Source organism: Triticum aestivum, chromosome 7B (assembly GCF_018294505.1).
Source record: "Triticum aestivum cultivar Chinese Spring chromosome 7B, IWGSC CS RefSeq v2.1, whole genome shotgun sequence".
NCBI lineage: Eukaryota > Viridiplantae > Streptophyta > Magnoliopsida > Poales > Poaceae > Triticum > Triticum aestivum.
In genome coordinates this window covers 33,860,022-33,874,633 of record NC_057813.1, presented here as the reverse complement: position 1 = coordinate 33,874,633, position 14,612 = coordinate 33,860,022, and positions in this window count along the sequence as shown.

Genomic DNA, 14,612 nt, shown 5'->3' with positions numbered 1-14,612 from the left:
CTCGGATGAAAGGTTTGAGATCACAGCAATCGCGCGCGATGGCAAGCCGATTGAACCCATCCGGACAAGGGATGCATTTCGTGCTTAGTGCGGGGTTCTTGTTAGGGACAAGATCCCGATCTGTATCCAGAAATGGTAAAATCCTAAGAAGGAAGACCCTGAGGTGTCTTATGTCTCCGATATGCAGAAAGAAGATCTTTGGACAACGCTTAAGGCAAATTTCACCCTACTGCAAGAGAAGGATCCGGAGAAGCCAGTTAAAGAGCAATTGATCAAGTCTCATGCTCTTAAGAAGATGGCAGAACTATTCAGGAGGTGGAAGAATGAGATGAAAACGTTCGTCGACAAAGAAGAGACACCAGAATTCATCGGAAAGTATGAGGAGATCAGAGATCAATGGCCCGCATTTGTGGCCCACAAGACATCAGAAAAGAGTAAGAAGATGTCAGCAACAAACAAGATTAATGCTGCAAAGAAGAAGCAACACCATCGCACGGGGTCAGGTGGTTACCTCAAAGCCCGACCTTTGTGGGACAAGGATGAGAATGACCTGATTGCTAAAGGGGTCGAACCAGAGACATTGAATTGGCCAGACCGTTGCCGAACTTGGTTCTTCGGGGTTGGCGAAACCTTGGACCCTGTATCAGGGAAGTGCATTTGGACGGAAGAGCAACTGCGAATACCCGTCAAGAGGCTTCAGGAGTATATCGAGAAAGCGTGGGAAGGGACGTTCATTCCAGACAGAGAGAACGACGAGCTCACAATGGCCCTCGGGAATCCTGAGCACCCTGGACGGACACGAGGCATGCCAGGCTCCCTTCCATGGAAGGCTGGGTTTCCGGACGCAGGGGGTTACAAAACCCAGGAGAGGAGGAAGAAAGTGGAGCATAGCCAACTGCAGGCGCTGAACGAAAGGGTACAAGGGCTAGAGGAACAAGAAGCAGATCGCAGCAAACGACCTGCCGAAGCTTCCCCTGAAGCTACCGCGCCATCTCAGCAGAGAAGCAGTGTGGCTTCCACCGAGAAGACTCGGCAGCTGGAGGCTGTCTTCACGGCTCCTGCTAGCTACCCCGTGGATGCTATCACAGAGTCTCAACATTGCCACCTTATGACGCGATGGATGACATCGAAAGTCAAGGCGGCTGTTGGCTCTGTTATACCTAATGAACCTGGCTCAACCTACCACGGCCTGCCGATTCCAGAAGGATATGCTAGGATGATGGTGGATCAAATAACGGACGGATTTGAGGACCTTCAGCTTGACCACCCTACGGGTGAAGGGGAGATTCGGTTGGGTTCTTCTCTGAAGACTCCATTCCTATGGCGGAAGGAGCTCATCAACCTTTGAAACTGGACGCCTCCGCCTCCTCCTCCTCCTTCGACGAGTCAGGGCACTCCGCCTCCTCCTCTGCCTCCTCCGGCGAGTGATCAGGGCACTCAGCCTCCTTCTCCGGCGCGTGCCGGCACTCCGCCTGCGCCAACGCGCCCGAGAAGCCAGTTGCCTCCTCCTTCTCCGCCTCATCAACAAGGACAGAAGAGACCCGCCGCCGCTCCGGCTCCTCCGGTCTGTCGTCCTTCTCCTCCGGCTCATAAGAAAGGAAAGATAGCCGCAGCCGCTCCGTCTACTCCGGTGTCTAGCAGTACAGCCAGAGGCAGGCAATACAGATACGGTCCTTCTTTGAAGACTCCGGAGAAGTTACCATACGAGAGGAGCCAGGAGGAAAACGCGAAGATCATGCAAGCCGAAGTGACCAACTTCTTTGAAGGGGTCAAAGCAAAGAAAAATCCACCTCCGGAGGAGAAGATAGATCCGGTAAAAGCGAAGCGTACTCTGGCTGCCCTGATGAAACCACCAAAGTCTCCGGTGAAAGACAACTATGAGCGCATTCTTCCAAAGTCATTTATCGACGCGAAGCGGTCGGGAAGTACTGTCAGTGATCAAAGGTTAGCAGAACGACGAGCTGGGAAAAAAGTTGCCCAGCTCAGCGAAGAAGCGAACCAATCGTTGCCCCCGCTCCAGGTGTCTAGCATCATCGCGAATCATCCGGGCGAGATGGTGCCCGGTTATAAAAATCTTGGAGATTACCTGCCCGATGATGCACATTTTGATTTCTTGGAGGTGGATGAACACATATACGTGTACGGGAAGCCTCTCATCAAAGATGAAAAATCTCTAACAACGATGATGCGAAGATTCCATGAGTGGTATATGAAAACCTGCAGAGAGTCCGAGGGGAGGAATATTTTGACGCTCAGAGTTAAAGAGGAGCATGACCTCGTTGGAATTGAACTGTTGAATGTTCCATTTGAGGAGTTCTTCGAGTTTTTCAAGCTAAAGGACCTCGATAAGTTAATGATCACTTGCTACTGCCTGTAAGTAGTACTATTTCTGTCATTAAGTCTCTATATATAGGTCAGCTCTTTCATTGCATGTATTTTTAATTATTCTCACTATATTATGCAGATTGAAAATCGCCGAGTTGAAGAAAAGACAAATCGGTGATATTGGGTTCATTAACACAAATCTCATAGATGCATATATGGTTAAATTTCAGGCCAAAGATACCGAGGCCAAGCTGCTACAATCGTTTATATTAAATCAAAACAAAGCTATAATACTCTTCCCTTACGAATTCGGGTGAGTGTTACTGTCTTGTGCATATTCGGTTTCCCTCATTAGTCGGGGTTATAGTAATGTAATTGATGAGTTATGCATGCGTGCGCAGCTTCCACTATATTCTCCTAGAGATTAAGCTTGAGCAGGGAGTAGTAAGCGTCTTAGACTCGAGACGAAAAGATCCCAAGAAGTACGCGGACATGACTGAAATTCTAGAGAAGTAAGTTAAATCGATCATTATCGCACCATTCGACAACTTCAATTTGTTCATTTCCTGATATCAAGTAATTATTTTCTTTGTCTGGCAGGGTTTGGAGTAAATTCACCTCAAAAACTCCGGGACTGCCGAAGAAGCTGCAATTTAGACACCCGAAAGTAAGTACTATAGTAGCATATATGTTCCACGCATCTCCTAGTGATTCAAGCGCTAGTTTTATCAATACCATTTAGCATGCCGGCTAATTATCAGTTTGATTGACCTCTATTTCTTATAAAGTGGTTGTGGCAGGAAGAAGGGACTAATTACTGTGGATACTACATTTGCGAGTCCATCCGCCACAGACCTGTGAGCGGGGCTACTCCGACAAACAATATGAAGTGCGTAAATAATTGTATTCACAATTTTATTTTATTACCATCATTTGTGTTCAATTTCATTTATTCATATATATGTATTGACCTCCTTCTTCAAATTAGATATTTCGGATTGGGGATGAACTCCTACCACCAGATCGTCTGCGAGGAATTCAAGAGGAATTGGTGGCATTCTTTCTTGACCACGTGATCGCTAAAGATGGAGAATACCATGTGGGCCCTGATGCGTTCAATTTTAATTAGGAGATTATATTGTAAAAGATACTTATATTGTATATATGTAGCCAGTAGCGTCGGATAGATATACGGGAACTTGTTGTTCGACCAATCTCTCAGAGAAGGAGAGGTGGTCAATATCACTTCTCTTTGTATGCATTTGTTCATGACGATCTTCTGTTTCCTTCATTTTCTTAACTAGCTAGCGTGTCTAGTCCTAGTACGTAGCGTCGACCAAGCACGGAGATAAGAGAGGACACTTCTCTCTATTAATTAGCTAGCTAACACAATATATAAAACACCTAAATTAACCCCCAAAACCCCCAAAGCCTTCCCCCCCTTAAAAAAACAAAAACCCCAGCACCTGAGATGCTGACGTGTGGATGCCTATTGGTCCCGGTTGGTGCCACCAACCGGGACCAAATGGCCTCCTGCCTGGGCTCGCTGCATCGGCCACGTGGAGGCCCATTTGTCCCGGTTTATGCAAGAACCGGGACTAAAGGTTTAGGGCATTAGTACCGACACTTTAGTCCCGGTTCAAAAACCGGGAGAAATGGCCCTCACGAACCGGGACAATAGGTCCTTTTTCTACTAGTGTCTAGTTCCTCCAGCAATGGTAAATTAAGAAGAACCTAAGAACTCCTTCAAGTGTAGGATCAAAATGTTGATGTCATCTGTAAAGCCCTTGGAACCCCATGTTTCGACAAGTCTTCTATAGGAAAATGCTTTCGAAGGCATGTATGAGCGGAAAAGGGGGTTCTGTTCATAACTTAGATGGATCGGCCCGAGCCTTCTTCAAGAGATGGGCGCCGAAGCTCCTGTTGATTGGGCGATTGATCCCTGCCGACAGCTGGATCTTTTGCTATTGCAGTGAACAAGTCCATATTCACTTCAGTCCAAAGAACGGAAGAACATAACAGAACGTTATTTGATCCTTGACACACGAATCGGGCAAGAAATTCGCTCACATCAGACTGTCCTGGTTGGAGACACTATTCATGAAAATCCAATGCTGACGAATTAGACCTGTATGAACAAAAGAACTCAAACAAAACAAAGTCGTGAGAAACCCAACGGCGCCCCCGGACCAAATCGAGAATCCGTAGAGCAGTCGTTTCCCATGCAGTGCAGCGAGCAAGAGAGAATTCCGTAGATGCCGGACGGGCGGCTCACCTCTGTTGGTCAGCCATGGAGCGACAACCGTGTGCAGGTTATGTGCCTGCTGGCCATGGAGATTGTCCCAGCGAGGTGCTTCCGGCGACCTCTACCTCTGATTCCTCTCTGCTCCTACTAATGCTTGTTCTCTGGTGGGGAGGAGGTGCGACGGTGGCATGTGGAAGCCCTAGAACGGGAAGGGGCAAGACGTTCGACGGCGGAGGCAGGGAACCCTGGTTCTGCAGAGGCGGAGGCGCCATCCCACAACCACAACCTAGGAAAAAGATGGAGGGAGGATATGATCGAGAGAGGACTTGGCGGCGTACTATTTTTTTATCAATAAAGGAATCAAACGACCAATTCTCATATAATAGTAATTATTTATGCTTGAATTTATGTAAATTTGGTCTTCAGAAATTGATTAAAGATTGATCATGATTCCTTCCTTTCCATATAAAAGTTGTCAAACATACCAAAAGTTGATCTTATTGGCACATAAAATCGCTTTAAGTAGCTTATGAGAAAAATCGGGTTTAAATATGTTGGTGGATAAAAAATGATGGGGAAGAATTAGCTGGAGTGAGGCAAGACTACCTTCTCCCCCTTTAGGAGTAGAGACATGTATTATACAAAAAACACTCTTTAAAACACATTTGAAATATTGTTGAACAAGTATTTTAAAAATATTGAATAAATACTAAAAAATGTTGAAACAAGAAATTTGAAAAATGTTGAGTAGATATTTAAAAATGTTGAATAATTATTAAAAAAATATTGAACGAGTATACAAAAAATGTTAAACATGTATTTGAAACTGTTAAACAAGTATTTGAAAAATGTTGAAAGAGTATCTGAAAAGTATTGAAATAAGTATTAAAAATGTTTAACAAGTATTTGAAAATGTTGGAAAAGTATTAAAATGTTGAAAAAGTGTTTTTAAAATGTTGAATGATTATTAAAAAAATGTTGAACGAGCATGTGAAAAATGTTGAACAATTATTTGAAAATGTCGAGTAAATATTTAAAATGTTGAACGAGTATTTTAACTTTTCTGAAATAAATATTTAAAAATGTTGAACAAGTATTTAGAAAATGTTGAATAAGTATTAAAATGTTGAACTAGTATTTTAAAACTGATGAATAATTACTAAAAAAATGTTGAACGAGTATATGAAAAAAATATTGAATAAGTATTAAAAATGTTTAACAAGTATTTGAAAAATGTTGAAAAAGCGTTCACACAATGTTGAATGTGTGTACTTGTTGCAAAGATCACTCCAATTCCCCTGGTTGTGACAAGTGGCGCCCATGCAGCATGCCACTTGTCACAACATGGGAGTTTTCCCTTTTTTCGTATATCCGTTTATTGAAAATGTTTTATCTCTCAAACCGTGCGTCCAAATCTCGAACCGCTTTCACTGTTGGATTTCTCACGTCGAGATCTTCAAAACTAGATCCCATGTTGATATGTTTTGACAAACTTTTTTTCACGAAAAAAACCGGACAAAAAAACTGAACCGGGATCACGGGTTTTTCCCTTTCCGAAAAAGGCACGCCCGTGCCTCTCGCGGGAAGCAAAACCATGACTCTCGCGGAAGGAAAAAAAGAGAGAAAACATTTTTTTCGTTTACGAGGAGGCACGGCCGTGACTCTCGCGAAAGCACAACCATACCTCTCATGGAAGCAAAACCATGACTCTCGAGAAAGGAAAAAAAGAAAATGCGTTTTTTCCGTTTCCGAGAGGCACTGCCGTGACACTCGCGAAAGCACAACCGTGTCTCTCGCGGGAGCAAAACCGTGATTCTCACAAAAAAACAGAAAACGTGTTTTTTTCCGTTCCGAGAGGCACGGCCACGACTCTTGCGAAAGCACAACCATGTGATGTCTACTACACAACCTTCTTCTTGTAGACGTTGTTGGGCCTGCAAGTGCACAGGTTTGTAGGACAGTAGCAAATTCCCCTCAAGTGGATGACCTAAGGTTTATCAATCTGTAGGAGGCGTAGGATGAAGATGGTCTCTCTCAAACAACCCTGCAACCAAATAACAAAGAGTCTCTTGTGTCCCCAACACACCCAATACAATGGTAAATTGTATAGGTGCACTAGTTCGGCGAAGAGATGGTGATACAAGCGCAAAATAGATAGTAGATAAAGGTTTTTGTAATCTGAAATTATAAAAGCAACAAGGTAGCGAGCGATAAAAGTGAGCGTAAACGGTATTGCAATGATAGGAAACAAGGCCTAGGGTTCATACTTTCACTAGTGCAAGTTCTCTGAACAATAATAACATAGATAGATCATATAACAATCCCTCAACATGCAACACAGAGTCACTCCAAAGACAGTAATAGCAGAGAACAAACGAAGAGATTATGGTAGGGTACGAAACCACCTCAAAGTTATTCTTTCGGATCAATCTATTCAAGAGTTCGTACTAGAATAACACCTTAAGACACAAATCAACCAAAACCCCTAATGTCACCTAGATACTCCATTGTCACCTCAAGTATCCGTGGGCATGATTATACGATATGCATCACACAATCTCAGATTCATTTATTCAACCAACACAAAGTACTTCAAAGAGTGCCCCAAAGTTTCTACCGGAGAGTCAAGAACGTGTGCCAACCCCTAAGCATAGGTTCATGGGCGGAACCCGCAAGTTGGTCACCAAAACATACATCAAGAGGCACATGATATCCCATTGTCACCACAGATAAGCACGGCAAGACATACATCAAGTGTTCTCATAAAAGACTCAATTTGATAAGATAACTTCAAAGGGGAAAACTCAATTCGTCACAAGAGAGTAGAGGGGAGAAACATCATAAGATCCAACTACAATAGCAAAGCTCGGGATACATCAAGATTGTGCCATAGAGGGAACACGAGAGAGAGAGAGAGAGAGAGAGAGAGATCAAACACATAGCTACTGGTACATACCCTCAGCCCCGAGGGTGAACTACTCCCTCCTCGTCATGGAGAGGGCCGGGATGATAAAGATGGCCACCGGTGATGGGTTCCCCCTCTGGCAGGGTGCCGGGAAGGGCTCCCGAGAGGTTTTTGGTGGCTACAGAGGCTTGTGGCGGCGGAACTCCCGATCTATCTTGATATTCGATGGTTTTAGAGTACGTGGGCTTATATAGGCGAAAGAAGTCGGTCGGGGGGTGCCCGAGGTGTCCATGAGACAGGGGGCTGCGCCCTATAGGGGGGGCGCCCCCCTATCTCCTAGGCTCCTCGAGGATCTTCTGACTTGATCTCCAAGCCTCTAGGATGATATTCTTCCAAAAAATCACGATGCCGAAGGTTTCATTCCGTTTGGACTCCGTTTGATATTCTTTTTCTTCGAAATACTGAAACAGGCAATAAAACAGCAATATGGGCTGGGCCTCCGGTTAATAGGTTAGTCCCAAAAGTAATATAAAAGTGTATAATAAAGCCCATAATCATTCAAAACAGATAATAAAATAGCATGAATGCTTCATAAATTATAGATACGTTGGAGACGTGTCACCATGCCTCTCGCGGAAGCAAAATCGTGACTCGCGAAAGGAAAAAAAATAGAAAACATGTTTTTTCCGTTTCCAAGAGGCACGGCCGTGACTCTCGCGAAAGCACACCCGTACCTCTTGTGGAAGTAAAACTGTGACTCGCAATAGGAAAAAAATAAAAAACACGTTTTTCCGTGTCCGAGAAGCATGGCCGTGACTCTCACGAAAGCACACCTGTGTCTCTCGCGGATGCAAAACCTGACTCTCGCGAAAGGAAAAAAAGAAAAGCATTTTTTCGTGCAAATTTTTTTTCCAATTTTTTTATCGAAAAGGAAAGGAAGACCGGTGGAAAAGCAAAATGTCAAAAAAATCGTTTAAAAAGCCAAAACGCGTGCAAAAAAAAATCTGAAGGAAGCGCCCAGAGCGCAACACGTGACGAATGGCTGAGAGTGCGCCAAGTGGCGCTGGTTGTTGCGAGACTCCCGAAGGAGCGCTCATTAACTAGTTGCTCTCGCGATTGCTTAATGCAATGAACAACGTTCGCGCGACCAATGCAGCGTGCTTAGTTGGCTTGGCTGCCAATGGGCCGGCCTAGTTGCGGTTGTGCGTCCTGAGCTATACGATGCACAATGCGTCATATAGGATGTCCCTGCCTCCTTTTCTGACCGTTGGTGTGCGGCCTCCCCTTCCAAAGTTGTTCTTCAACATGATAGAGAAAAAAGGAACCCCGTCCCAGTAGCCCGGTCATCCGTCTTCCCCGTCTCCCCCAATCCGCCGCCGCTTCCTCCCTCATCCCCGTCTCTCCCGATCTTTTCCCTCCCTCGCATCCCATCGCTTCCGCCGTCGGCAGATTGAGTGTTTCCCGGAATCTTTGTCCGCCATCCCTCCCTGCATTCACGCACGCGTACACCTATCTTCCTCGTTTGTCTAGGATTCAGAGAAGAGAGGGGATCAATTGATGTCAGGTTCAGCTTCCAATCCATCTAGGCCGCCGGCCAGTCCACCGAGGAGAGAGTCCAAGTTGTCCACCCGAAACCCTAGACACCGCGTGCATACCATCTCCGCCGCCTCGCCTAGTTCTTGCTCGCCTCAGCTCGCGGCGGTTGAGCAGGACGCGCCGCCCGTCCCTCGCTCCAGGACCAGGACGACGGCGTCGTGGATGGCTGGGCTCATGACGGCACGAAGACCTCCCCTACGGTGGCCCGGCGGAGTGCCTCGAGGCCGTAGATCGTCCTCCTTGCTGCCGCCTCGCGGTCACATCTCCGCAGCCACCTCCATGCAGCCGTGTTCGTACACGACCCTCAACTACGACTATGTGTGCCGTTCAACACTCTTTCTGAAATCCATAGATTGTATTTTCATTTGTTTCTGATCTGAGTATCTGTGGATGGTGGCAGCGGTGGGTAGGACCCCTGTGACGACCTCGCCTATTCCGGCGACCACATCCACCGCGTCCGCAAGAAAGGTACTAAACCAACCACACATCCCTCCTAAGGAATTAGAAAACAACCATACATACTGCCATGAACAACCCATACATTACATTGCGTTGTTAGGACAAGCGCATTCATATGGTAGTAACGATTAATAAGATTAGCAGCCGTGGATGCTACAAAGTGACTAGAGAATTTCAGAATCCAGACTGCTGTTGCTAGCTCTTCTCTGCTCCGCCATTGGGTAACTAATGGCAATGTAGTAGCTGTGTAGTTCATGGTTTATGCAGCAACTATTCTTCTACTGATCTGTTGCTCGGTGATCAATTGTGTGTGGTTGGTTAATTTACTGGGTAAACTGCACAGCTCAGTAGCATGTTGTCGGCGTTCTGGATATGGGGGTATCCAGACTTGCCTGCCTGCGGCCCATCACATGGCTCCATCAACGGCCTGATACGGCCCAGCTTCAGCATCAATGACTCAAGACCCTCGCGAGGGGCCAAGCCTCACGAGGCGGATGACAACAAGACCCCCGAGGGAATCGGCCTCCTCAGGCTGGCTCTCGAGGGGCGGAGAGTTCTATGCAAGGTGCACCTCACGAGGCTCAGCAGACATGAGCCATGACGACCAAGGCCAGGCGGGCGCCAGCGGGCGCAGAGCGCTAGTTTCCACTTTGGTGCAAGGGAGGCAAGCCACAGGCGCGGAGTCCTGAGGAATCAGCCAAAGGTTTTCATTCTGGTGCAACAAGACCAATACCGCCAGGACGGCAGGACGGAGGTCATCACCGAGCCCACCACATCGTCATGACCAGAGGCTTTTCGCAGACGAAGACAACTTTAGTCAGGATAGGATGTACTACTTGTCCCCTTTCAAATCTGGCCGTTGTGGGATCCCTTCCCGCCAACATTTGGGAAGAGGACCAAGGCCACTATAAATAGGACTTAGCCACCACCATAGAGGGGCATCTAGTTCACATCGGGGGGAAGAGATCCACTCTCACCCGACCACCTCACCAGATCTCTTGGGCTCAAGAACACCTCACCTCCTCAGGCCAGTTCATCCACTGTACTAGTTCATGCCCAGCCCTTCGAGGCAACCCACCAAAATGGTGGAGTAGGGTATTACACTGCAAGGTGGCCTAAACCAGGATAAACTGCCATATCTCTTTGTCTCTTTGAGCCCGACGCGCTAGGCTTAGGAGGATTGCGAGTAGGCAGGCTAGGTAGGTTGAGATCTCCGCATGCATCCCAAAGTTTGAACCTTTCAAGGGTTTGCAGAACCTGTAATCCGTCATTTGGCGCGCCAGGTAGGAGTGCGTCGGATCTTCTCTTTCGTCGATCGATCCACCGTCACTCCGACACCTCCATGGCTGACGCACGCCGGGCTCACACCGACCGTCGGGCCGCAGTTGCTGCTCGTGTTGCTCAAACGGCTACGGCGGGCGATGGTTGTGCTCGTCGTGCTCCGTCTCTAGTGGCCAACGCCGCCATGGACCCTGCCGGCCACGAGCAGCAAGCTTCTTTGATGCACCCTTCGGTGGGCCGCGACGGGCGCACCGCCACTCCGTCAGTGACCCCGGCAGCTTCATCCTCCCACGCGTGTCACGGCCTGGCGGACGCGCAGGCTGCTCTTCTCATGGCGCGGGAGCTCCTTTGCTACCGCCTGGTCGACAACTTCTATGAGGAGTGGCTCGAGCGGATTGATGAGCTCGTCAGCGCGGTTGGGGGCTCTGTTGCACCAGCCCGCTCACTGCCTCAGCAGCCGCCTGCCATGATCGACGTGGCTCACGGGGCTCCTCAACCACCTCCAGCCCAGGGCGTCATCATCAAGCCAAGGCATGTCACACCACGGCGCCACCCACCACGCCAGGCGCCTGCACAGGAAGAGGTGAGCTGCCAGTTGCTGAAGCGGCCTCAAGGAGAAGCACGCATGCTTCCAGCACCCCCATGACAAGCCCGCTTGCTGCCACAGGAGGTGGCGGCGTGCGAGCACCACGACCAAGTTCCACCTCCTCGACGAGCCCCCGTGGCCACAACAGGGTGTCGTGCGTTCACCTCGGAGCTTTGCAACGTCATCTGGCCGAGCAAGTTCAAACCTGACCTGCCTCCATGCTACAACGCATCGCCGACCCCATTGAGTTCCTGTAGCTCTACGACCTGAGCATCGAGGTGGCCAGCGGTGACGAGAAGATCATGGTGAATTGGTTCCCAATGGCCCTCAAGGATGTCGCGGGTGACCTGCGATGCATCAAGCAGTAGCCAGGAGAGCCCATACATAAGTATATCCAGCGCTTCAACAACGTTCGCCTCAAGATTCCCAAGGTGTCGGACGAGGCCATCATTTCAGCGTTCACTGATGGCGTCCGCGACGTCAAGATGAAGGAGGAGCTCGCCATCCACGAGGAGCTCTGCACATCCCTGGAGATGTTCAATATGGTGAACAAGTGTGCAAGGGCTGAGGAGGGGTGCCTCTCCCTCCTCAAGCTCCCCGATGCTAACCCAGAAGACAAGAAGGCCAAGGCCAAGGATGTGAAGTGCAAAGGGTCGGCCGTGCTCGCGACCGAGCCAGAGATGAAGCGCGGCTGCGACCACCCTGAGTCATCCAAGAGCAACTGACTGTTCTGTGTCTTCCACTACATCCACAGCCACAACACCAACGACTGCCAGGAGCTCAGGGCCCTCCATGACGGGCGCCTCGGTCGACGCCCCAAGTGCAACGATCTAGGCTACGGCTGCGGAGGTGGCCGAGGTGGAGGACGCTGGGACGGACGCGACCATCGCCAGGAGTGGCGTGACCATCCTCGGGAGGACCATTGGTAGGGCCAACCTCGCGAGGGTGCCTGGAGGGAGCATCCTTCACGAGTATCGCCTTCAGGGCAATGCTAGTCTTCCTTCACTGCCTGCACCACCAAGAAGGAACAAAGATCATCACAAGGACGAGGGGGGCTGGGGGCTTCCAGGAGCCCCGAGCCATTGCCTACATCCTGGGCAGCTCACAGGCCGCAGCTTCTCACCGCATCTTCAAGCAGTTCGCGCGCGAGGTGAACGCGGCACTCCCCAAGCCCGAAGTAACTCGCCCGCTCAGGTGGTCCAAATGCACCATCACCTTCAGCTCCTCAGATCAGCACAAGTGCGCGGCCACTGCCGGCGCGCTCTCCATGCTCTGCTCACCCGTCATCAACAACGTGGCTGTCACCAAGACTCTCATCGATGCTGGAGTAGGGTTCAAGGTCCTATATGTTTAAACGGTCGACAGGCTCCAAGTGCCGTACTACCAGCTTCAGCCGACCAAGACGTTCTCCGGAGTAACCAATGGTTCCACACACCTGATAGGGCAGGTCCGCCTCCCTGTCACCTTCGGCGAATGCAAAAACTACCACACCGAGCTCATTGACTTCGACATCGCTTACATTCGCCTGCCGTACAACGCCATCCTAGGTACCCAGCACTAGCCAAGTTCATGGCAGTGACGCACCACGGCTACAACATCCTCAAGATGCCAGGAAGCGGCGGCGTCATCACGGTCGCATGCCAGGAAAAGGACGTGGTGTGCTCCCTTGAGCGCGCCTACCAGGCTACGGCAGTCGAGAACCCTGAAGATGAGGGCGGTTTCCTCCCTCCTGAGGTCGCCCCCAAGAAAAAGAAGATGCAGCTGGGCCAGGGGTCTTGCGAGGAAGCATCACCCGATGGCGCCGCACTGAGCCTTGCATTCCCGGATGGGGCGCCTTCACCTATCGCATAGGAAGGCACACAAGGCGCCCCTCTCAGGCTGGGCTCGGGGGCTCTCCTTGGGAGCGCCTCGGACCTAGCCACCATCACGAGGGAGGCGCTCGGGCACCATGTGGAGGCACGCTTCATTGCACGCTTCCCAGGAGAAGGCTTCAGGCGGAAGGCGCCAAGCGTTCAGGAGTTCATCAGCGAGGCAATCGAGGAGATTCAAGAGGCAAGGGTTCTACAAGGCGATCATCGCCTACCGCAAGGCGCGGCTCACTGCCCTGGCAAGGGTAAGGAGTTCTGCATTTGCATCGACATCACAAGGCTCAACAGGGCCGCATCTTGGCAGCTCTTCTGGCCATCTCGTGTCGGCCGATGCGAGGGTCCACCCCACAACTACGTCTGCATGCCTTTCGGCCTACCGGGCGCAGCTGTGGCGTTCCAGCGCTGCACAAGGAACGCCTTGGCGGCTCACGAGGCCAGGCACCAGGTGACCCTGGTGGAGTTGGAGGTGCATCTTCAGGAGCCTCCAAGGCCCCCTGGGCCTCTTGAGGCTCGGGGACAAGTTGGCTCGTGAGAAGCATCTCCAGCAGCGCGCGTCTTCTGCTACCCCGACATCTCTTCAGCGATGGTACCAGGTGACATCTCTCTAGTTCGTTCAGTTTGGGGGCGCCCCACGAGCTGCATCATCCCCAAGCCATGTGGGTCCGTCCCTGCGGCGTGTATCGTTTTGCATTCACCAGGATTGTCTATCCATCTTTCATGGGCTCATCTATAATCATCACTTCGCGACCTCGAGCTTTAACCGCCTTGCGGTCTCCCTACATTAGCTGGCTTGTCCCTTGCTCGCCTCGCTGCATGGCTACTCATGTTGGCACGACGCATGTGCAAGGGTCCGTCCTTGCAATGCTGAGAAACCCAAGGACCGAGCTCTGGCTCACACCCGCCTCACCTCACCAGGTCCTCGGTTCCTTCGTTTTTCACCAGGGGCCCTGGGGCGGACAGTCCGCTCCACCAGGGTTTGCGACCACTCCTGTCATCTAACATGCAGGTTCACCTGATGATGGTTCACGGGACGGCCCGGATGACCGCCACCTTACCTCACAAGTCGCTTGCACGTTAAAGGGGGGTCCCGAGCATCGCGTCTCGGGAGCTCCTACCGGCTCTCCAGCCCTCACCCCCTGACCTTGACCACGGCATCGCGACCAGGCATACCAGTGGCGGCTGAGCTCACTCGAGGGCCGGGACCCGAGGACGTAGAGCACCTAGGCGAGCGAGGCGAGAGGGTGGTCATTGCAAGCCATGCCTAATGACACCACCGCGGATGCAAGAGCGGGCACCCCACAGTGGGTCGCAACAGGACTACTGAAAGATAAGTCGCGTGCACTATGA